This window comes from Pelophylax lessonae (assembly GCF_965119305.1).
Source record: "Pelophylax lessonae genome assembly, chromosome: 13".
Lineage (NCBI taxonomy): Eukaryota > Metazoa > Chordata > Amphibia > Anura > Ranidae > Pelophylax > Pelophylax lessonae.
The window spans coordinates 109,692,979-109,716,021 of record NC_138780.1 but is presented as its reverse complement, the minus strand read 5'-3'; the positions used below and the strand labels follow the sequence as shown (position 1 = coordinate 109,716,021).

The following is a 23,043-nucleotide window of genomic DNA, read 5'->3' as shown; positions in this document are numbered from 1 at the left end:
GGAGTAGTCTAGGCAGGAAAATTTGAATACACAATCCCAGGGGGCTGTCCCTCCAGGCATAAACCCACACTGCACAACCCAGCACATCAGTTTGTTTTCTGCCTAGAGGAGTAGACCTAGGGTTCCTGCTGGGACTCCGGTCTCAGTTTTTTTTAGAGTATTTTCTTTTATTTCTCTTTACTCGGTAGCTAGTGTTCAGGGAAGAATTCCCTGGTGATCTACAAGCAACTATGCCAGCTGGGGCTTCATACTGGATAATCTAGATCCTTATGGTCCCCCCAGTCTGGCCTACGAGCGTGAGCAGGTTATATTTCCGACCTAGGCCTAGCCACGATGATGCCTCCTTGTCCGGAGGGGGACGAGCCTGCGAGCGGATGCCTCACCGGGACGCAATGACCTGGAACGCCCTGAGTTGCAGTGTACCCCTTGGCTGGCAGCAGAGCCTACTCGGTCCATGGTTTGGTGAGTAACTGTGCCCCCCTTTTTCTGTTGGCCTTGTGGGGATGTGGGCCCTCCCCTCGGGATAATGGCATTATGCCCCCCAAGAGATCCCCCTGGTCTGTGTGTCCTTCCCTCTCCCTGTCCCTTTGGGGGCTGTGTGTCTGGAGTGCTCTGGCGCTCGGGGAGGGGGGGGGGTGACATGGTACCTTGGGCTTGCTGGTCCCTGTTGTGGTTCCTGAGGCCTTCATGTGTCGCTTCCTAGCCGCATGGTGTGCTGTGAGCGCTGCCATCTTAGGTGTGGGCAATGGAATTTTTTTCCCCATAGACTTGTATGGGGCAGCCATTTTCCCTGCAGCTTCCTATTGTTTTTATATGTGCATTCTTCTTTGTGTAGTCCTGGTGCTATACTTGGCAGTGTATCCCTATCAGGTGACAATTCCTGTGTGGTAATTTTTCCTGCTGCTGAGCCAAGGGCACTTGCTGCTTCTCTCTCCATGCTGTGGAAGAATCAGGAGGCTGTGTGTCTGAGGTGGTAAAGTATTGAGCGTCCCTGCTGGCATATCCTTGCTCTTTCTTCTATCAGTTTGGTTTCCAGGGGTTCCCTGCAGACCGCTGCGATCGGCGGTGGAAACTGCTATTGGCGTTCTTAAAGCTACAGTACTCAGTTTTTTGGCAATTGCACTATGGAGTCCCAAACTGGAATTTCACCCGCAGACCCACTCTGTGCGACTCCCGGACAGTCCGGATCACAGTCGCTGGCCGCGATTTCAGCTGCCCTGGAAAGCCTGGCGACTAAAGTTGATTTAGTCATGAAAAAGGTTGATAGCTGTAACCGGCCGCTGCCTTCTCCATCTGTGGAGGTGTCCTCTGATTCAGAGGCTGATGTGGTTGCCCCGGATGCTCCCCTTCCTGAGGGGTCACTGTTCTCGCAGTCAGATGGTGAAGAGGACCTGTCTTCAGCTGCAGTGCTGGAAAGCGCTTAGGTGACAGCCCTGATTATTTCAGTGCGGGATATTTTAAAATTGGCTAATGAGCCCACGCCGGCAGGGATGCGGGTGGCTTTTGGCTCCCAATAGTCTCAGAAAGCTGACAGGGTTTTCCCTTGTCCCGACACTTTTCACGATTCTGTGAATGACCAATGGAGGCGCGTTAAGCACGTGTTAGTGGTGCCAATACGCTTTGAACGCCGGTATCCTTTTGCTGAAAAGTTTTGCAACCGTTGGACGGTACCACCTAAAGGGGACCATCCTGTTTCTAGATTAAACAAATCTACTCTTGTGCCTGTGGAGGATTCCCCAATTTTTAATCCCCAATGATTAATACCTTTCTGATTCTGTGATTCCTACTCCTTTGAAGGCCAGGAAGTCGACCTCTAGGAAGATCTATCATCGTACTTGGAAATTGTAAATTTCTTGGTGTGAATCACTGCAGCTGCACCCTCGCTTGTTTTCTATAGCTAGGGTTTTGGCCTTTTTACAAAATGGGGTTGAGCAGCGCATGGCGTTGGGTACTATCAAGGGCCAGGTTTCGGCCTTGGCTATTTACTTCCAACATCCGTTGGCTACTCATAGTTTGATTCGCACCTTCGTTCAGGGGGGTGCGTCATCTGGCCCCTCCGAGGAGATCCCCGTTACTGCCGTGGGATATTAATCTGGTTTTGTCTGTTCTTCAAAAGCCTCCTTTTGAGAATATTGGACAGATTTCTCTGCTTTCTTTGTCGCAGAAGGTTGCCTTCCTATTGGCTATAACTTCTGCCCGCAGAATCTCTGAGTTAGGGGCGTCGTCCTGTCCGCCTTATTTGGTGGTCCACAGGGATAAAGTGGTCCTCCGACCTATTCCATCCTTTCTTCCTAAGATGGTGTCCGATTTTCACCTGAATGAAGACATTGTGTTGCCTTCCTAATGTCATAGTTACATAGTGAGGTTGAAAAAAGACATCAGTCCATCCAGTTCAACCTATGATGTGTGTGTGTGTTTGCTTTTAACCATACATTGTATACCCCTGTATGTTGTGGTCTTTAAGGTGTCCATCTAATAGTTTTTTGAAACTATCAATGGTCCCTGCTGATACGACTGCTTGTGGAAGAGAATTCCACATTCTTACCGCTCTTACAGTGAAGAACCCCTTACGCACTTTTAAGGTTAAACCGCCTTTCCTCAAGTTTTAGTGAGTGGCCACGTGTCTTATTGTATCTCCTTTCTCTGAATAGTTTGTTCCTTATGCTAGGGTCGCCAGTACAGTATTTGTACATTGATATCATATCCCCCCCTCAATCGTCTCTTCTCCAGAGAGAATAGGTTCAGTGCTTGTAGTCTTTCCTCATAGCTGATGTCCTCCATTCCCCTAATTATTTTTGTTGCCCTTCTCTGGACTTTCTCCAGTTCCAGCACATCCTTCCTGAGGACCGGTGCCCAGAACTGGACAGCATACTCCAGATGTGGCCGGACCAGAGTCTTGTAGAGTGGAAGAATAATCTCTTTATTTCTGGAGTGAATCCCCTTTTTTATACAACCCAGTATTCTGTTGGCTTTGCTTGCGGCGGCTTGGCATTGCATGCCACTGCCAAGCCTGTTGTCTACCAGTACCCCCAGGTCCCTTTCCATCCTAGACTCACCCAGAGGTTCCCCCCTAGTGAGTAGCTTGCTTTCTGGTTTCTGGCCCCCAAGTGCATTACTTTACATTTTTCAACATTAAATCTCATCTGCCATGTAGTTGCCCACCCCGTTATTTTGTTCAGCTCTGCTTGCAAGATTTCCACATCCTGCATAGAAGATATTGGCAAGCCTAATTTAGTATCATCTGCAAATACTGAGATTGTACTAGATATCCCCCCCTCTAGATCATTTATGAATAAATTAAACAGGATTGGTCCCAGGACAGAACCCTGGGGGACCCCACTTTCCACACCCGCCCAATCCGAGTACTCCCCATTAATCACCACCCTCTGTACTCTCCCCTGGAGCCAGTTCTCTATCCAGGTACTCACCTTATGGTCCATACCTACCTTCCTTAGTTTGTACAGTAAGCGTTTGTGGGGAACGGTGTCAAAGGCCTTTGCAAAGTCCAGATACACCACATCCACAGGCTTACCTTTATCTAAGTGGCAGCTCACTTCATCGTAGAAGGTTAATAGATTGGTTTGGCACGAACGATTTTTCATGAATCCATCCTGATTACTACTTATAATACTGTTTTCATTACTAAAGTCTTGTATGTGGTCCCTTATCATCCCCTCCAAAATTTTGCAGACTACTGATGTTAGGCTGACCGGCCTATAGTTACCCGGGATATATCTCGGCCCCTTTTTAAATATTGGTACCACGTTGGCTTTTTTCCAATCAGCTGGCACCATACCCATCTGTAAACTATCCTTAAAGATCAAGAATAATGGTCTGGCAATCACCTGGCTGAGCTCATTAAGAACCCTTGGATGCAAGCCATCCGGTCCCGGGGATTTATTTGTTAAGTTTCTCTAGATTAGCTCTAAGTCTATCCTCTGTTAGCCATGGCGGCACTTCCTGAGGTGTATTATTTAGTTCGGCCTTACAAGCTGGGTTCGTGTAGCCCCCCGATTCCTTTGTGAAGACTGAAGAAAAGAAATTATTTAATACTTCCGCCTTTTCTCTGTCCTCTGTGGCCATTTTTCCTTTATCATCTTTTATAGGGCCAATGTGCTCTGGTCTCGCTTTCCTACTGTTTATATACTTAAAGAACTTCTTGGGGTTCTTTTTTACTCTCCTCCGCTATATGTCTCTCGTGTTCTATTTTAGCCGCCCTGATTTCATCTTTACATTTCTTATTACACTCTTTGTAGTGCTTAAATGCTGCCAATGACCCCTCAGTCTTGTATTTTTTTGAAGGCCTTTTCTTTAGCTCTAATATGCATTTTTATGTTGGAGTTTAGCCACCCAGGGTTTAGTTTTGCTCTTTTAAATTTATTTCCCTGTGGAATGCACTGGCCCACCCCCTTGTTAAGTATGATCTTGAAGCACTCCCATTTTTCCTCCGTGTTCTTTGTTCCCAGGGTTCTATCCCATTTGATATTTTCTAGCTGCGAGCGCAGTTTAGGGAAATTGGCTCTTTTGAAATTCAGTGTCCTTATATTACCCTTGTGTTTCCTATTACTGTAATTAATACTGAAACCAATTGACCTATGGTCACTGTTCCCTAAGTTGTCCCGTATTTCTATATCCGTAAGCAGGTCTGTATTGTTGGTAATCAGTAGGTCAAGTACCGCATTGTTTCTTGTCGGTGCATTCACCATCTGACCCATGAAATTGTCCTGCAAAACATTTAGGAACTGCGGAGCCTAAACATCACAAGGAAGTTGCTTTTCACTCTCTGGATGTGAATAAGGGTTTATCTGATGGTTACCAAGTCCTTCGGGAAGTCGGGCTCTCTTTGTCCTTCCAGACTGTCCTCACAAAGGTTTGGCTGCGTCCGCTGCGACCATTTCAAGATGGATCAGGCAGACAGTTGTGCAGGCTTATTCGATCAAGGGTCCGGTTCCTCCTTTCCCTGTAGAGGCACATTCTACTAGAGTGCTGAGTGCCTCTTGGGCTTTTCGCCATCAGGCCTCTATTGTACAAGTTTGTAAGGCGGGGACTTGGTCATCTGTGCACACCTTTACTAAATTTTACAAGGTGGATTTGTTGGCTTCTTCGAATGCCTCTTTTGGCCGCAAGGTTTTGCAGGCTGCTGATTCATAAGAGAATGTTTGTTTGGACTTCCCTTCGGGGGCTTTTATCTGGGTGAGCTTCTGTTGTTTGTTTGCGCTCCGTGTTGCCCGGTTGGCTACGTTTAGCCTTTTGGAGTTGACACGTCCCACTCAGCTTGGGGAGATGAGGCTGCGTCTGTTGATGGATGATAGAGAAAAAAAGATTTTTGGAAGATCTGACCATAAAATCTTTTTCTCTGATGTCCATTGACAGACTCAGCACCCACCCCTCTGTTTGGGGTTGGTTCTGTTGTCTTCGCTGCTTTTAAACTAAACTGATGTGCTGGATTGTCCAGGTGGTGTGTGTTTCTTATTTTTTGTGTGCATTGAAAGTCTTAGATCTTTGAACTCAGCTCATGAAAAATGGGGGCAAAAACAAAAGTGTTGCATTTATAATTTTGTTCAGTCTATTTAGGCCTCGTGCACACAGGGCGTTTTTACAGCTGATTTTAGGAGCATCAGACTTTTTTTTTTTTTTTTTTTTTTTTTTTTTTTTTTTTGCAGTCTAAAAAGCCCCTCCATGTTATTCATGCACATGCAGGCTTTTAGGAGCTGTAAGTGGCATAGGCGTTTTTTAGCTGTAAAACAAAACCCAGGGCCAGTGTGTTCTGGAGCAGCAACGTTAAGCGGTAAAAACGCCTGACGCTGCTAAAGGCTGCATACAGCATTAGGCCACGACAGACATTTTTAAGCCTTATTTGGTGGATTTGAGGTTGGAAAAATAGAAGAGGGCAGAGAGAGGCTGCCATACACTAACGCTGCTTAACGTGGCTAAAACGTGCATTTACTCCAATACAAAACGATTCTAAAGCATGTTTTTACAGTTGATTTTTCCTGGCGTCAAAACTGGCTTTGCAGCTCATTTTTTTCAAATGCCCTCTGTGCACGAGGCCTGAAAGTCAGCAGCTGCAGTATTTCTAGCTGCTGACTTTTATTTATTTTTTTTTTTATTTTGGGGGTTAACACTGTAGCTCCTCTTTAAGGTATATGCAGACTTCCAAATTTTACCAATTCCCCTCGTTTGCCCGTAACAGCCAACCCCCAGTTTCCAGCAGGCTTAAATTAGATTTTTTTTTTTTTTTTGCTCTGGTAAGTGGTCTGCCTTCTGGGTTTACACCATAAAACTAGCAAGGGAAAAGTCCCTCTTAAGATTTAGATTCTTTTAACTAGAAAGAAAATGTGCCCCCCCCCCCCCCATGGTATCGCATCAAACTGCTATTTTCATCTACACATACACTCCCTAGACTGCTTGATCTACTGGGATCAGGAATTGTCTCACATTCTTACCGCTGAAATTCCTGACCCACACCTCTTGTATGATTATATCATAATGTAATTTGTTTTGTAATTTTAAGACCCTTGCCTGATGGTATAGAAACCCGGTGCGCCGAAGTAGGATAGGATTCTCAGACTTTCTTCTATTTAGTGAAAGTGTTTACTAATAAAAACAGTTTGGTACAGATTGTAAATTTAATACCTGTAACACTTCCATGTCCGTTACCAAATCAATAATACCTCCACTATCTCTAATGCCAGCAGTGGCCAAATGAATACTGCGAGTAGATGAAATAATGGGAGTCAAAGAAAAAAAAAAAGTTGGTCAAACCTCAAATGAGCCAACTGCATTTTAAAAACCTGGATTTCTATAGATTGCTAGTACAAAAATTATAGTACAGTGATGTACATGCCATCATCCCCAATAGTAGGACAAAAAAGAAACACTAAGGACCAAGAGAGGTCCAGGAAAGTGGGACTATATCGGCATGTGTATGGTTGGAGGGATGCAATCACAACACCACTATGTAAAAAACATATACAACTTTGTTGCCATATGGTTAAAAAAGACAAAAATAACATAACAGAATAACAGACATGTATATTAAAAATACATGGATCCGTAATTATTATGTGCTTGTGATGGATACAATATACCACACCAACAGATCTCAATGTATGTGCAGTCTAGCGGTCCCTGAAAAGCCAACGCGTTTCGCAATTATAGCTTAGTCAGGGCACTACAAAGACCAGATAGATGCTGCACTAAAGAAATATGAAAGAAATATATACATTATAATCATAATTTTAAATTTACATCAAATATTCCATTAGTATACAGTTTCATGATTGTGCTGACCTGAAAATAAGGCAGGCAGGAGAACCACGCTTCTGTGCAGACGTCGGGAGCCCTTTACAGTGGACCAATGTCAGTGGTGGGGAATAAATTTCAAATTGAGGGCAAAACAAGCCCCTACACGAAAAGCACTCCTCAAGACCCCCAAAAAGAAAAAATATTACAAAAAATATAATTTCATGGGATATCAGTGGATTGCCCTCAATTTGCGCTAGACTGCGCATACATCGAGATCCGTTGGTGTAGTATATTGTATCCATCACAAGCACATAATTACGGATCCATGTATTTTCAATATATATGTCTGTTATTCTCTTATGTTATTTTTTCTTTTTTAACCATATGGCAATAAAGTTGTATATGTTTTTTACATAGTGGTGTTGTGATTGCATCCCTCCAACCATACACATGCCGATTATAGTCCTGCTTTCCTGGACCTCTCTTGGTCCTTGGTGTTTTTTTTTTTTTTGGTCCTATAGATTGCTACTGGAGCATCAGATTGCATTTAACAGTAGAATGTGCTAAATCATATACCTACTACTTTAAAATTGAGCTGGTCCACAATACAAGGGCCATAGCAAGACTGGAAATGCAATTATTTTGGGCAAATAAACCCCCTCCTAAATGTCTTGTACACCTTTGTGCTTTATTTGTGTTTTTCTTGGTTTAATGTATTGTTTTTTCATATGCAATGTATGTAAGGGCAAAACAAATATTTGGTTGAGGAAGGGTGAGGGTGCTAGAGGACGTTTTTATATATAAATAGTATTCTTGCCTGAAGTGTAATTCGCTTTTCTGTGGGGTGGCTATCCACCTAACCAAAATTATATTAGCTGTAAGTGTTCCACAAAGAGGGTGGAAAGAAAAAGTAGTATGGTTCTTAGTGGATATCTGTGGCAATGAATCTAAATAGCAATACCTCATAAAATGATTTTAATAAGTGAAAACCATATGTATACATGTACTTCCTTACAAATAGCAAAAGTGCCGACATTAATCACAGAAGACAAGAGAGACTAACATGTAAAAAATAAAAATATAACATGAACCGGCCGGTGTAAACAAATATAAAGTCCTGTCATAGACTAGAAAATTTCCTAGTTAATCGATCATAGATTAATCGAGTGATATATGTCCATGCAGGTCCCTATTGGAAACTCGGGATCAGATAGATCGTTGGATTCTAAGATAAATATCTTCAGTGTGGAAATACCGTTTTGGTCACTGGGAATAGTTGCTTGTCACATTATAAATCATTTGAACCAAGTTCTAAGTAACCCTCTGTGTTTTCCATAGATTTCTATAGTATATGTACGTTTTCAATGATAATCCAATTAGGACTTGAATGAAGTTTTAGAAAATGATCTTATGGAGGTGACCGGGTGTTTCTGATGGATTCTAAAAATACAGCAGAATTAGAGAGTGCAAGAGATAATTGCATGCATGAAGGAAGTACTGGAAAGCACTTAGATTATTAAAGTGCTGTCTTTGGCTCTGATTGTAGGAAAGCCAACATTTATTTGGATTTAGTCTTCAGTTTGTCACTGTAAGTATTTACTTGCGTATATATGCAAAGATCTGAAGATTTCAAATGTCCGTCCAGTTTAAATGCTGGAGTATGTGCAAAATTGATATTTAACCATGTATGATATAGACTGCACAGTATGTGAACCATTGAAAAATAACATATGTGATAATGTATTGTTCTTGATTGGAGGATGATTGCTTATTTGCAAGAACATCGAATATATTATTTCATCTGTTATCCGTTGTGCACATTTTCTTTTTTTGTTTTTCGGATACAGCTGTCAGATAATGAATGCAATTATCTGTGGTGATCTGTGATCACCTAAAAGTAATTGGTGCTGTAGAGATCTTGATCCATAGATTTAAATCGGGTAGTATACCATACCAATTTAAGAATAGATATTTACCCAGTCAGGGAATATTGAGAGTCCTGTTCTATGGGGACTTAAAGGTATGAGAGCTTTCCAAGTTTAAAAGTACTCATTCAAATTGAGATATTCAAATGGAGATAAGTGTTATCTAAGTACTTAGTGTACTTTTGCTCATTTACCTTTCATCCATCGAGGATGGGTCTACACCTCTTGTACTGAGGAGGTTCCCCGATTTTTGATGTGGTTTGCTCGGTGCTGTTCCACTGATATGGATGGGTGGCTCAATGCCGGCAGTATTCCAGTGTGTCGATGCGCATCGGCTGCATATTGTATATGATCCGCTATCCTTCTGGGAGTGAATGACTGAACAACCGGCTGGTGCTGTGACGTCAATGCGTTTCGCTAAGGGGGATTCGCGTAGCTTCGTCTGGACGTTGAAGAGATCGTCAGCTGATCCTTAAATCGCGTCTTCTCAGCTGTTGATCATTGTGATTGATTTGTAAACAAGGAGACTTCTGGTTTCTTTTTAGTTTTTGCGATGATTATTGGGGTTGGCTGGGGGATTTAGGGTGTGAAAATTTTTGTCTTCTTTTTCCAAAGGGGTAGGAGAAAAAGGGGAAAATGTGCTTTGTGATCTTTAGATCTATTAGTGATTATTAATGTAATGCGGAAACAAAACTAAACTAATTACACTACAGACAATGACCGTGATATACATTAGACCAAATTTGTATACAAAGACAGATAGTGTAACAGACTGGTTATTAAAGCGGAGTTCCACCCAAAAGTGGAACTTCCGCTTTAGGGAGTCCTGACCCCCCGACATGCCACATTTGGCATGTCATTTTTGGGGGGGGGGAGCGGGTACCTAGTTTTGACAGGTTCCCACTTCCGCTCGGAGCGCCGCGGCGCCCTGAGCGGAAGTTCTCCTCTCCCCCTCCCTCCCTGCAATCTTCTGGGACACGTCAGAGGTCCCAGAAGATTGCCGGCCAATCACGGGGCGCGCAGCGCGACTCGCGCATGCGCAGTGGGTACCCGGCTGTGAAGCCGCAAACTGTAACAGCCGGGTGCCCACAGCAGTGATGCCGGCGCCGAGGGAGAGGATCGAGGCTTCCGGCGGCCGCATCGCTGGACCGTTGGACAGGTGAGTAAATGGCTGGAACTCCGCTTTAATTTGGTTATGTTCAATTACTTAAGAAATATGAGGCATTAACTGGATTTTAATTTTTATGTCAGAGGGTTACACATATTGCTAGAGTCTGGAATTGGAGGTGTCCCTTCTGCAGAGGGGAAGTGTGGTGGAGGGCTATTGAGCCAAAATATTTGAAGGTTCATTTCGGTATTTAAACCCTGTGGAATCAAACTATTTTTAAGTTGTAAATCCACCACTTTTCCCTCTGCAGAAGGATGCGATTAAAGTCCCCTCTTCTAGAGGATAATCTCAACTCATAGATTCCTTTTATTTTTGTTCATTCCAAACTACTTGAATGAAATTGGGTGAAGTGCCTTGCAAGGGGTTTATCGGGATTTTTTTCCCTGATTTCACACGTGTTCCCCTATGCGGATTTTAAGCTGCCTTTTAGTTTTCCCTATGTAGTTTTTCCTACATGGGCAAGTGATCATATTTATGACCCTTGTGGTAGAGCAGTTTGAGAATGCGAATCTTAAACTCTTTATCGCCCTCGGCATTATAAAATGTGTCTGTTCTGTCAATGTATGGACATATTTGACACCGTCCACAGGGGTACATCCTTTACTTCTTGGTGTTCTCGATAACCAGGTTCCTTCTGAATTTTTATTGTATTCTGATTGTGTTAGAATGTCGCTCAAATTCATGACGCATCTTGCTACCAGATTGGGATGTGTGCCTACAATGTTTTTCAACGTTGGGGCATTCTGTAAGATGCTCCAGTGTTTGTCGAACCATTTCCCACTGTGCCCTGTATTGGGTGATGATACGTGTTGGATCTGAATGTTTTTTTTGTTTGCCTTTCTGTTTTGCTTTTCTAAACAGGGCACTAGTCTCTTACATACATTAGTCTTATATTTTGCACTGTGAAATTGCATCAGTTTAAATATACATTCTGTTTTGATTAAATGTTGAGGGAAAAAATATTTTGAAATCCTTAGAGAACAAACTTAGCAAATTCGAAGGCGCATAGCAGTCGGAAAAAATATGGAACATTTTCACACTGCGTTTAAAACACGTGTTTTCTCTTTCGTTCATTGATGGACACAGATCCTCATCTTCATGCCTATGTGGTTTATACTGCCCCCTAAAGTAGTAGGACACCAAGCAGACAAAAACTTGACTACGCCTATGGGGCAGTCCCAGGGGGTATACTCCCACTCTCTGCTATAGGTATTCCATTTTTTTTCTGCCTAGTCAGGAGTAAGGACCTAGTTCCTTGCTAGCATCTCTGGTCCTGTAAATTTCTCTTTTTAAATATAATTGTTTTTCTCTTTTTATTTTTTTGTTCCTGTGTGATCTACAATCAAGTGTCGGACAGGGCGAGGAACTGGATAATCTAGATCAGTGTTTCCCAAACTTTTTTGGACCGAGACCCACTTCTGAATAGTTATTTTTCGGGAACCACTTGCTTGTAATTATATTGTTAAGTGCTACAGAATTTGTTGGCACTATATAAATGCAAATAATAATAATGCATATTTCTCTTACGTCCTCCGACAGTCGCTGCCATCACCATATTCATCACAATGGGGTATTAGACTTTGCTCCGAAGGAGTAGCTAGGCAACAGAATATGTTAATATAAAAGCTTTAACACATCCCACCCCCAGGGGGTGGTCCCCTCAGTTAATACCCTCCTACTTCCTGTATCCATACCTCAGTTTCAATGTCTAGCTTGTCAGGAGTAGCTGGATGTTTCTATGCTGGGGCATTTTGTCTCAGCCTTTCTCTTTTTGGATTTTTGTTTGAGTTTTTTTCTCTCTCTTTACTTAGCTGTTGTTTTTGTCAGCGTTAGTTAGTTCTTCTGATGAAGAGGATTCGTGCGGGCCGGGTCTCGATCTTATCCCCCTGGTCGCAGGTTGTGGGTCAGTGGCTTCCCGGCCTGCCATCGAGCGTTCAGCCAGGTAATGCTCCTGGCACAGTGAACGACCCATCCCTGTTCGGTGCAGGGATGATTGGTGAGGTGGCTACCTCACTGGACGCTGTGCGGTTTCTTAACCCCGATTTTGTGCGTCCTGGATGCGACTCTCCCTGCCTCATGTGTAGTGGCTTGTTCGCCTGTGCGGGTTCCCCACGCCTTCCAGGAGGTAAGTGTATCTGTGTGGGGACCTGTCTGTTTGGGGGGTGTCAGTCTGGGACTGTGTAACCCTGCCTGTGTTCACACTGTAAAATTCCCTATCTCTCTGACTGCATGCTGTGGGCTGCAAGGAGGGGGGGCTGTGCTACACTGCCTGTGTCAGCCTGTGTATGTGTGACTGGCTGTGTGCTGTGGGGCATGATCATATCGTGTTTGGGGCACATTACAGCGACCGCTGCGGCGGTCCGCCATGTTTTTATGACATTATGGTGTTTTTTTAATCACCTCACTGAGGTGGAGGAGCGGCGGTTTCGGCGCCATTTTGGCTGCATTCGCTCCGGCCGCATGTTTACACTGATGGTGGCCATTTTCTTGTAGCCTTCCATAGGCTTTCATAGAGCGCCCTGCATGTCAGCATTTCCTTTTCTCCTGAGCCACCGATCGAGGCAGAAGCAGCAGCGGTCTCTCCAGGTTTTTACCTCCCTATCCCTGTATCCTTGCCCAAGTTGTACTTTCTCCCTGTGGGGGTCTCATTGCAATTGTGTGTGTGTGCGGTGGGCTGCGCTCGCTGCGCTTTTTAAAGGGGCAGTTAACCCTCTATTCTTCCACATACTTTGGGGCATGGATTCTCAGGAAAGCAAATTTCCTGCCACATTGGTGGGAAGCCAGGGGACTGCTGTTTCCCCCCCAGGGGGGGATTTGGCTGCGATTGTGGCTAGCCTTGCGGCTCAGGTGCAAATGCTGGTGGCTGCTCAATCCTCAAAAAGACCCAGAGTTTCAATTTCCTCTGATTCAGAGGGTGATGGTGACGGGGCTGCTGTGGCTGGGGTCTCCCTATCGGGGTCCCGTTCCTCCCTGGATCTTGTGGGGTCCGAGGTGGAGGCTGAGGTTGAAGGGGTGGATAATTCTTCCCCCTGGCTCGTCTGAAGCGCTTGCACTCATGGATGAATTGGTTGCTTCTATTAAGCAGACGCTGCGCTTGCAGGATGAGCCGTGTCCTCCTACTGCCTTGGCGGCTTATGGGACAAAGAGAAGACGCAAAACATCGCAGGTTTTTCCCTGCACGGATGATTTCCAGAACGCTGTTAAGGAACAATGGCGTAATATCCGCAAGCCTTTTGCGGTACCCAGTAGGTTCAAACTGCGTTATCCTTTCACGCCCGCTACTGATGAGCGTTGGTGCGTGCCGCCTCCGGTGGATCACGCGATCGCGGTTTTGAATAAGTCTACTGCGATTCCTGCTGAGGATACCCCGGTGTTCCGGGATGCCACGGACAAGAGGCTGGAGTCTCTTGCCCGTCATACCTATTCTATTATGGGTTCTATGCTGAAAGCTCTGTTTGCTTCCCTTATGGCGGCCCAGGCGGTCGCGAGTTGGACGCAGGTGCTTAGACGCGTTTTGGTGGCTGATTCCGCCCCACAGGCGACATTGGACATGGTGGATCAAATCCATCAGGGTGTCATGTATTTGTGCGATGCGGACTTGGATATGGTCCCGTTGGCCGCACGTGTAGTGTGTTGTCCCGCCGCTTGGTTTGGTTGAAGTGTTGGTCGGTGGACCAATCTTCGCGCAAGACCTTAGCCAATCTGCCCTATGACGGTTCTCGCCTTTTTGGCGAATCCTTGGATACACTGATAAAGGGGATCACGGAGGGTAAGAGCACGCTCTTGCCCCAACCCCACAAGGCAAAGGCGACTCCCGGTAAGAAGCATGCTTCCTTTCGGCCCTCTCAGGGGTCCTTTCGTGCCTTTCGGTCGCACTACAAGGGCAAGCCGTTCAAAGGTCAGGGCTCCCAGAAGAAGCCGTGGACAGGTAAGCAGAAATCCGGCCAGTCCGGATCCGCTGCCCACAACAGTGCGGCCTGAAGGGGCGCCCTCACCCGGTTCTGGGGTGGGGGGACGCTTGCTCGGTTTTCCACAACCATGGCTGTCCCGGGTTCGGGACAGGTGGGTTCAGGAAATCGTTCGATCTGGTTACAAGATCGAGTTTCTCTCTCGGCCGGAGAGCAGATTTTTCCCCTCAAATCTTCAGCTGTCTCCGGAGCGTTTGCGGGATCTGCACCTAGCGGTGCGGGACCTGAGGGCTCAGGGAGTGGTGGTTCCGGTGCCTCATCGGGACAGATTTCGGGGGTTCTATTCCAATCTGTTCACCGTGCCCAGGAAGGAGGGCAAGGTACGTCCGATTCTGGACTTAAAAGCTCTGAACCGCTTTGTGCGGGTCCGCAAATTCCGCATGGAATCTCTACGGTCGGTGGTGGCTGCCCTGGTTCCGGGGGAATTCATGGCCTCCATCGACTTGAAGGATGCGTACCTACACATTCCCATTTTCGAGGGTCACCAGAGGTACCTTCGATTCGCCATTGCGGAGGATCACTACCAATTCGTGGCGTTACCTTTTGGCCTCGCTTCGGCTCCGCGGGTTTTCACCAAGGTGCTTGCACCGCTGCTGGCCTTGTTAAGGGCCCAGGGCATCTCTGTCCTGAGGTACCTGGACGATATTCTGGTTCGGTCTGCGACCAGCCAGGGTCTGGAGTCGGATCTGTCCGTCACGGTGCAGACTCTACGGGAGTTTGGTTGGACGATAAATTATCCAAAGTCGACGCTGTGTCCGTCGGTTCGTCTTCACTATTTGGGGATGATCCTGGACTCGGTCCAGGCGAAGGTCTTCCTACCGGACGACAAACTCAAGACTCTTCAGGGAGAAGTCCAGTCCCTCAGGGACGTTCCGTGCTCATCCCTGCGGAAGTGCATGCGGTGTCTAGGACTGATGGTCTCGGCCTTCGAGGCGATTCCCTTTGCCCAGTTTCACACGAGGGGTCTCCAGGCGGAGATTCTGTCCAGGTGGGACGGGCGTCTGCAATCTCTGGATATCCAGATTTCGTTGAGCCATCGCACCAGAAGGGACCTTCTGTGGTGGCTCCAGTCCCCGACGGTGTCGGGGGGAAAGTCTTTTCGTCGTCTTTCATGGACGGTGATCACCACGGATGCCAGCCTGTCGGGCTGGGGTGGTGTTCTGGGCGTTCTGTCCGCCCAGGGAACTTGGTCGGAGGAGGAATCCTCCCTTCCGATCAATATTCCGGAGTTGCGTGCGATAAATCTCTGCCTTCAGGTTTGGACGGACAGACTGCGCGGCTGTCCGGTTCGGGTTCAGACGGACAATGCCACGGCGGTGGCTTACGTCAATCACCAAGGGGGCACCAGGAGTGCCCGCGCGGCTCGGGAAGTGGCCGACATTATTTCCTGGGCCGAGACTCATGTCCCGGCGATATCGGCAGTACACATTCCGGGGGTGGAGAACTGGCAGGCGGATTATCTGAGCCGCCAGACCCTGGATCAGGGGGAATGGTCTCTCCATCCGGATGTCTTCCAGATGTTGTGCGCGAAGTGGGGTCTTCCGGAGGTGGACCTGTTCGCGTCTCGTCTGAACAACAAGGTAACAAGGTTCGTGGCAAGGACGCCCGATCCTCGGGCAGACGTGTCAGACGCGTTGGTAGCCCCGTGGCATCAGTATCGGCTGCTGTATGCGTTTCTGCCGATCCAATTGCTGTCCAGGTTCCTTCGCAGGTTGATCTCGGAACCACACATGGTGATTCTTGTGGCACCGGACTGGCCTCGCCGGTCCTGGTACGCGGACCTCGTGAATCTGGCGGTCGACGCTCCTTGGCGTCTACCTCTTCGAGAAGATCTCCTGTCTCAAAGGCCGATATTCCATCCTGCTTTACAGTCGCTGGCTTTGACGGCCTGGCTGTTGAAACCGAGGTCCTGAAGGATAGGGGTCTCTCTCCGGAGGTCATTCACACCTTGATTAACGCGAGGAAGTCTTCCTCGGGGAAGGTCTATCACCGTACTTGGAAGGCCTATTTTGCCTGGTGTGAGTCCAGGGGGTTTTCACCTCGCACTTACTCGGTACTCTAGGGTGTTGTCCTTCCTTCAGACGGGTGTCGACCAGCGTTTGGCGCTGGCTACGGTCAAGGGTCAGGTGTCTGCGCTGGCCGTTCTTTTTCAACGTCCTGTGGCGTCTAACTCTTTGGTTAGTACCTTTGTTCAAGGGGTGCGACATCTGGTCCCTCCTAGGAGGGAACCTTTACCTCCTTGGGACTTGAATCTTGTTCTGTCCGTGCTGCAACATGCTCCCTTTGAACAGATCAGGAAAATCTCGTTGTCCATGTTGTCCAAAAAAGTCGCTTTTTTGGTGGCGATCACTTCGGCTCGCAGGGTTTCGGAGCTGGCAGCTTTGTCCTGCAAGTTTCCGTATCTGGTCCTTCATTTAGATAAGGTGGTCTTGCGACCTAACCGTTCTTTTCTTCCGAAGAGAGTTTCGGATTTTCACATCAATGAGGATATTGTCCTGCCTTCGCTCTGCGCGAAGCCTAAACATCCGAAGGAGGTGGAGCTGCATTCCTTGGATATTGTTCGGGCGATTAGGGTTTACCTGAAATCAACTGAATCTTTCCGCAAGTCGGATTCCTTGTTTGTCCTTCCTGAGGGACCTCGGAAGGGCTTGGCTGCGTCGGCCTCTACCATTGCCAAATGGATCAGACAGACTGTGGAACAGGCCTATGCTTTGAAGGGGAAAGTTCCCCCTATGCCTGTGAAGGCGCACTCTACAAGATCTCTGAGTACGTCTTGGGCCTGTCGTCATGGGGCTTCTGTGGCCCAGGTGTGTAAGGCGGCGACTTGGTCGTCCGTTCACACCTTCACAAAATTCTACAGAGTGGATGTTCAGGCATCGGCAGATGCTTCCTTTGGCCGCAAGGTCCTTAGTGCGGCAGTTCCTTAGAGCCTCTTGTATGGGCTCCTTGGCTGTTTGGGATACATGTTATCCCTGGGTTATTTGTTTTCCTGGGTTTTTGCTTCTGTTGAGCAAGTTTTTTTCTTCTGTTGCCCAGATGGTTTCCTTCCTTTGGTAAGGTTCCTTTCTCTGCTGTGGAGACGGCGTTGCCGCGTTTCCCACCCCTCATGTTTGCACTGCTTTGGGACGTCCCCATTGTGATGAATATGGTGATGGCGGCGACTGTCGGAGGACGTAAGAGAAAACAGAATTTTTGTAAAATCTTACCTGTAAAATTCCTTTCTCTGAGTCCTCCGACAGTCGCCGCCCCTGCCCCTCTTTTGGGGTTGGTCGTATACTCTACTGCTATTCCACTGAAACTGAGGTATGGATACAGGAAGTAGGAGGGTATTGACTGAGGGGACCACCCCCTGGGGGTGGGATGTGTTAAAGCTTTTATATTAACATATTCTGTTGCCTAGCTACTCCTTCGGAGCAAAGTCTAATACCCCATTGTGATGAATATGGTGATGGCGGCGACTGTCGGAGGACTCAGAGAAAGGAATTTTACAGGTAAGATTTTACAAAAATTCAGTTTTTAATGGATGTTGGGGCATAAAATTGGCAAAAAAGTGTTAGGGGCATAGAGTGGCACAACATGGCAATAAGCTTTAGGGGCATAGATTTGGCACATGGCACAAAAAAAGGCATAAAATTTGCAAAACATTCCATAGAAATTGTTACTCAATGAGTGTGCAAAAAATAAAAGAATATCCGCGCTACCAAGGACAAAGATTTGTATATTAAAAAAGAATAGCGCGCAAATGCAAAAGAAATAACTACCAAATCTGAAGACAATCCATAAATAAAAATGGGGGTTTGGTCCCACCATATGGCCATATCGTGCTCAAGCCCACTACTGCGTCAAAGTACCCCATTATCAGTGGGTCCTACACTATCCATGAAAAAGAGATGAATCCAGCCTAACCCTTGGAGATAATACTCCTTGCTGGGAAGGATGTGCAAATGCACTACAGGGGACTCCTACTATATCCACTAGATGGTGGACACTGATTGAGTACAGGTGTGTGTGGGGGGGTGGGGAGGGTTGCTCAACCTCGATAGTCTGGTCAGACCGAATACATAATAAACAGGCAAAAAATTTGGACAAAGATTAGCAGCCAGCATTAAACCACAAAATGACAGAATAATGTAAAACAAAAAATGCAGCGCTAGAGAAGTTTTATATACAGTCCACCATATAGCATAAGTCGACTTCTAAGATGGCATATGGAGCATTCAAATCCACAAAGAGACACCTTGACAAGTGATGATCTATAATATTGGTGAGAGACTGGAACAGCAAGAACCTCCACCACACAAAAGAAAGCCAATTGGCTTCTTACCGGATGTCCATGACCGCTGCTCTCACAGTGGCTATAGAAAGCCTTGTAATCCTGTGGGAGATCAACCCCAAAAGACTGCTGTTAGAATATCCCAGAAGATCCAGGAGCCAGGACACATCAGACAGCACTTCTCCCATATGCCAAAATACAGAAGGGGAAGACAATAGTGCAGTATGTTCCAACAAATAAAATTTATTAGAAGCAAATGCACTCACCACACATATGAAAAAGCAAGTCCTCAATGAATGTTACAAAAGTGAATAAAGCCAATATGCAGCAGCCAAATCCGTTCCTGCTTGTGACGTCGACACATGCGAAGAACTCCCCTCATACTCAATTAGTGTAGATTCTGACAGACAGAAGTGCTGTGTCCCTCTCTTTCATCCACCAGGCAAGTGATCCAAGTGCTGCGGAAATGGTGCAGGAGATGCAGGGCTGTGGACATGGTGCGGAAGATGAAGGGCTGCGGGCATGGTGCGGGAGATGGTCTGTGGGCATGGGGCAGAGCTGCGGGCATGGTGCCGGAGATGCAGGGCTGTAGGCATGGTGCCGGAGATGCAGGCCTGTGGGCATGATGCAGGGCTGTGGGCATGGTGCCGGAGATTCAGGGCTGTGGGCATGGTTCTGGAGATGCAGGGCTGTGGGCATGGTGCCGGAGATGCAGGGCTGTGGGCATGGTGCCGGAGATGCAGGGCTGTGGGCATGGTGCCGGAGATGCAGGGCTGTGGGCATGGTGCCGGAGATGCAGGGCTGTGGGCATAGGTGCCGGAGATGCAGGGCTGCGGGCATGGTGCCTATGATGCAGGGCTGTGGGCATGATGCAGGGCTGCGGACATAGTGCATGAGATGCAGGACTATGGGCATGGTGCAGGAGATGCAGGGTTATGGGCATGGTGCAAGAGATGCAGGGTTATGGGCATGGTGCAAGAGATGCAGGGTTATGGGCATGGTGCAGGAGATGCAGGGGCTGTGGGCATAATGCAGGAGATGCAGGGGCTGTGGGCATGTTGTAGGGGATGCAGAGCTGTGGGCATGGTGCATGAGATACAGGGGTTGTGGGCATGGTGCAGAAGATGCAGGGCTACGGGCATGGTGCAGAAGATGCAGGGCTACGGGCATGGTGCAGGAGATGCAGGGCTACGGGCATGGTGCAGGAGATGCAGGGCTACGGGCATGGTGCAGGAGATGCAGGGCTACGGGCATGGTGCAGGAGATGCAGGGCTACGGGCATGGTGCAGGAGATGCAGGGCTACGGGCATGGTGCAGGAGATGATGGGATGTGGGCATGGTGCAGGAGATGATGGGCTGTGGGCATGATGCATGAGATGCAGGGCTGTGGGGATGGTGCAGGAGATGATGGGCTGTGGGCATGGTGCAGGAGATGATGGGCTGTAGGCATGGTGCAGGAGATGATGGGCTGTGAGCATGGTGCAGGATGGGTCTGTCTTACCCATCCCTGAGGTGCCTTCCATTTAAAAATGCGCCGCCTGCCCGAACGTGTACGGGCCTCCCCAAGCGGTGGCGACAGCGCATGCGCTGTGGACATGGGTCGGCCGCTGCCTTTTGGGCATGGGGCAGGGCTGCGGGCATGGTGCCGGAGATGCAGGGCTGTGGGCATGGTGCCGGAGATGCAGGGCTGTGGGCACGATGCAGGGCTGTGGGCATGGTGCCGGAGATGCAGGGCTGTGGGCATGGTTCTGGAGATGCAGGGCTGTGGGCATGGTTCTGGAGATGCAGGGCTGTGGGCATGGTGCCGGAGATGCAGGGCTGTGGGCATGGTGACGGAGATGCAGGGCTGTGGGCATGGTGCCGGAGATGCAGGGCTGTGGGCATAGGTGCCGGAGATGCAGGGCTGCGGGCATGGTGCCTATGATGCAGGGCTGTGGGCATGATGCAGGGCTGCGGACATAGTGCATGAGATGCAGGGCTACGGGCATGGTGCAAGAGATGCAGGGTTATGGGCATGGTGCAGGAGATGCAGGGGCTGTGGGCATAATGCAGGAGATGCAGGGGCTGTGGGCATGGTGTAGGGGATGCAGAGCTGTGGGCATGGTGCATGAGATACAGGGGTTGTGGGCATGGTGCAGGAGATGCAGGGCTACGGGCATGGTGCAGGAGATGCAGGGCTACGGGCATGGTGCAGGAGATGCAGGGCTACGGGCATGGTGCAGGAGATGCAGGGCTACGGGCATGGTGCAGGAGATGCAGGGCTACGGGCATGGTGCAGGAGATGCAGGGCTACGGGCATGGTGCAGGAGATGATGGGATGTGGGCATGGTGCAGGAGATGATGGGCTGTGGGCATGATGCATGAGATGCAGGGCTGTGGGGATGGTGCAGGAGATGATGGGCTGTGGGCATGGTGCAGGAGATGATGGGCTGTGGGCATGGTGCAGGAGATGATGGGCTGTGAGCATGGTGCAGGATGGGTCTGTCTTACCCATCCCTGAGGTGCCTTCCATTTAAAAATGCGCCGCCTGCCCGAACGTGTACGGGCCTCCCCGAGCGGTGGCGACAGCGCATGCGCTGTGGACATGGGTCGGCCGCTGCCTTTTTTTTTTTTTATGTAAAGGAAGCGGCTCCGGCTTCCTATCGTTTGAGTGGGTCCGCTCAGCGCGACCCACCAGTAAGTCGCGGCCCAGAGTTTGGGAACTTCTGATCTAGATCCTTGGGGTCCTCCCAGTCCGAACAGCGAGTGCGTGCAGACCGCAACTCTGCGCTAGGTTGGCCATGACATAGCCTGTGAGTTAAACGTCTCGCAAGGGTGCATACGAACTGGCTTCTTCCTGAGTTTTCTAATTGAAAATAGGAATTAAAATACAATAGATAAGCTGGCGCTCTAGATAAAAACAGAGGGGTCGGTATGACCAGTATATAGCGGGCCATGCACTGTTACTAGCAGTAACTAAACCTAGCAGCAGTGCATTTATGTGTAGGACATACCATGAAGGTATGAAAGTCCATCAAGGAGAAAACAGTCTTTAACAAAGGGCTGGCTCCATGACACAGAGAAGTCAGGCTCTGTGGAAAGGATAAAAAGAAGGAAACAGAGTGCCTCTAAGTGCAGTATGTTTAATCCAGGGATGCACACAGAAAATAAAAATTCACATGGGGTACATTGTGTAAGGCTCAAAGCTGGTGCCGGGAGATGTTAATGGAGTCCAAAGTCCAGTGTCCGGGAGTCTAACGGGATCAGCTTGCTTCCGCGTGTCAGACTGTAACGCAGCGTATCGCCTGCTCTGAAACGCGTTGTGTTCCCCATCTGGTCCTGGTGACGTCACGCGGCGATACACTGCGTTCCAGTCTGACACGCAAAAGCAAGCTGATCAAGAAGACAACGGCCGGCTTTGTTTGTCCTCCTATTCAATTCACCAGCTTCCATCTGCATTCCACTCCAGGACACTGGACTTTAGACTCCATTACCATCTCCCGGCACCAGCTTTGAGCCTTACACCATGTACCCCATGTGAGTTTTTATATGCTGTGTGCATCCCTGGATTAAACATACTGCACTTGGAGGCGCTCCGTTTTTTTCCTTCTAATTGAAAATCGGGACGGCCATGTTTTTGGAGCCGGATGGGCGTTGATTTGGCGGTGGGAGCCTCTCCTCGGCCTCTAGTGCTGATCCCTGGATGTTCCTCTTCCTGATCGCTGCATGGTGTGCAGTTCGTCTGGTGCTGTGAGTACCTGACCAGTGGTGGTGAGATAATTTGTGGGGTTTCCACTCCTTCTCACTACTATTGCATCTATAGTGCTCTGTGCTGGGCCTTGTGCCACAGCGCAGTGAGGTGTCCCTTACAGTGTTCTACACATTTTTTGTGTGGGTTCCCCTCTCCACTCATGGAGTCCCTGGAGCATATTTTACCACCTGATCTCCTCTGAGGCTGTCGGCCCTCCCAGTCCCAAAAACTGACTGCACTGATGATAGTCCTGGAGTCCTTTGTGTCCAGGGTAGATTTGGTCCTGGTTAGCAAGAAGTAACCCCCGCCTTCACCTGTTCTCTCGTCTCATCAGATCCAGAATCTGATTCGGCCGCCGTGGATGTGAGTTACCCTTCTGGGTCTGCGTCCAAGCACCCCACATGCTCAAATAGTGGGGATGATTCTTCTGCTTCTCTAGCCGCACTTGAAAAGGTGCTAGTGGATGCACTGATTGTATCAGTGCGGCAAACCTTAAAGATGGAGGATGCGACTAACTCATCATCGGAGACACGGATCACCTTTGGCACCCACAGGTCCTAAAAGTGGTGAAGGTGTTTCCCCTTTTCCGTTGTCTTAGACAATTTTGTCACAAAACAGTGGGGGTGCCCAAAACGCACCTTTGCAATCCCTAAGCGTTTTGCAATGTGGTACCCCTATGAGAATTCCCTCCTCAAAAAATGGACGGTTCCTCCTGTAGTGGACTCCCCGGT

The 23,043-nt window shown here is 48.1% G+C and overlaps 1 protein-coding gene across 2 annotated transcripts in view; it reads left to right on the top strand.

The window, feature by feature from the left end:
* Positions 1-23,043, top strand: part of LOC309569437 (formin-like) — a 673,199-nt gene that overhangs the window by 466,207 nt on the left and 183,949 nt on the right. The window lies entirely within an intron of this gene.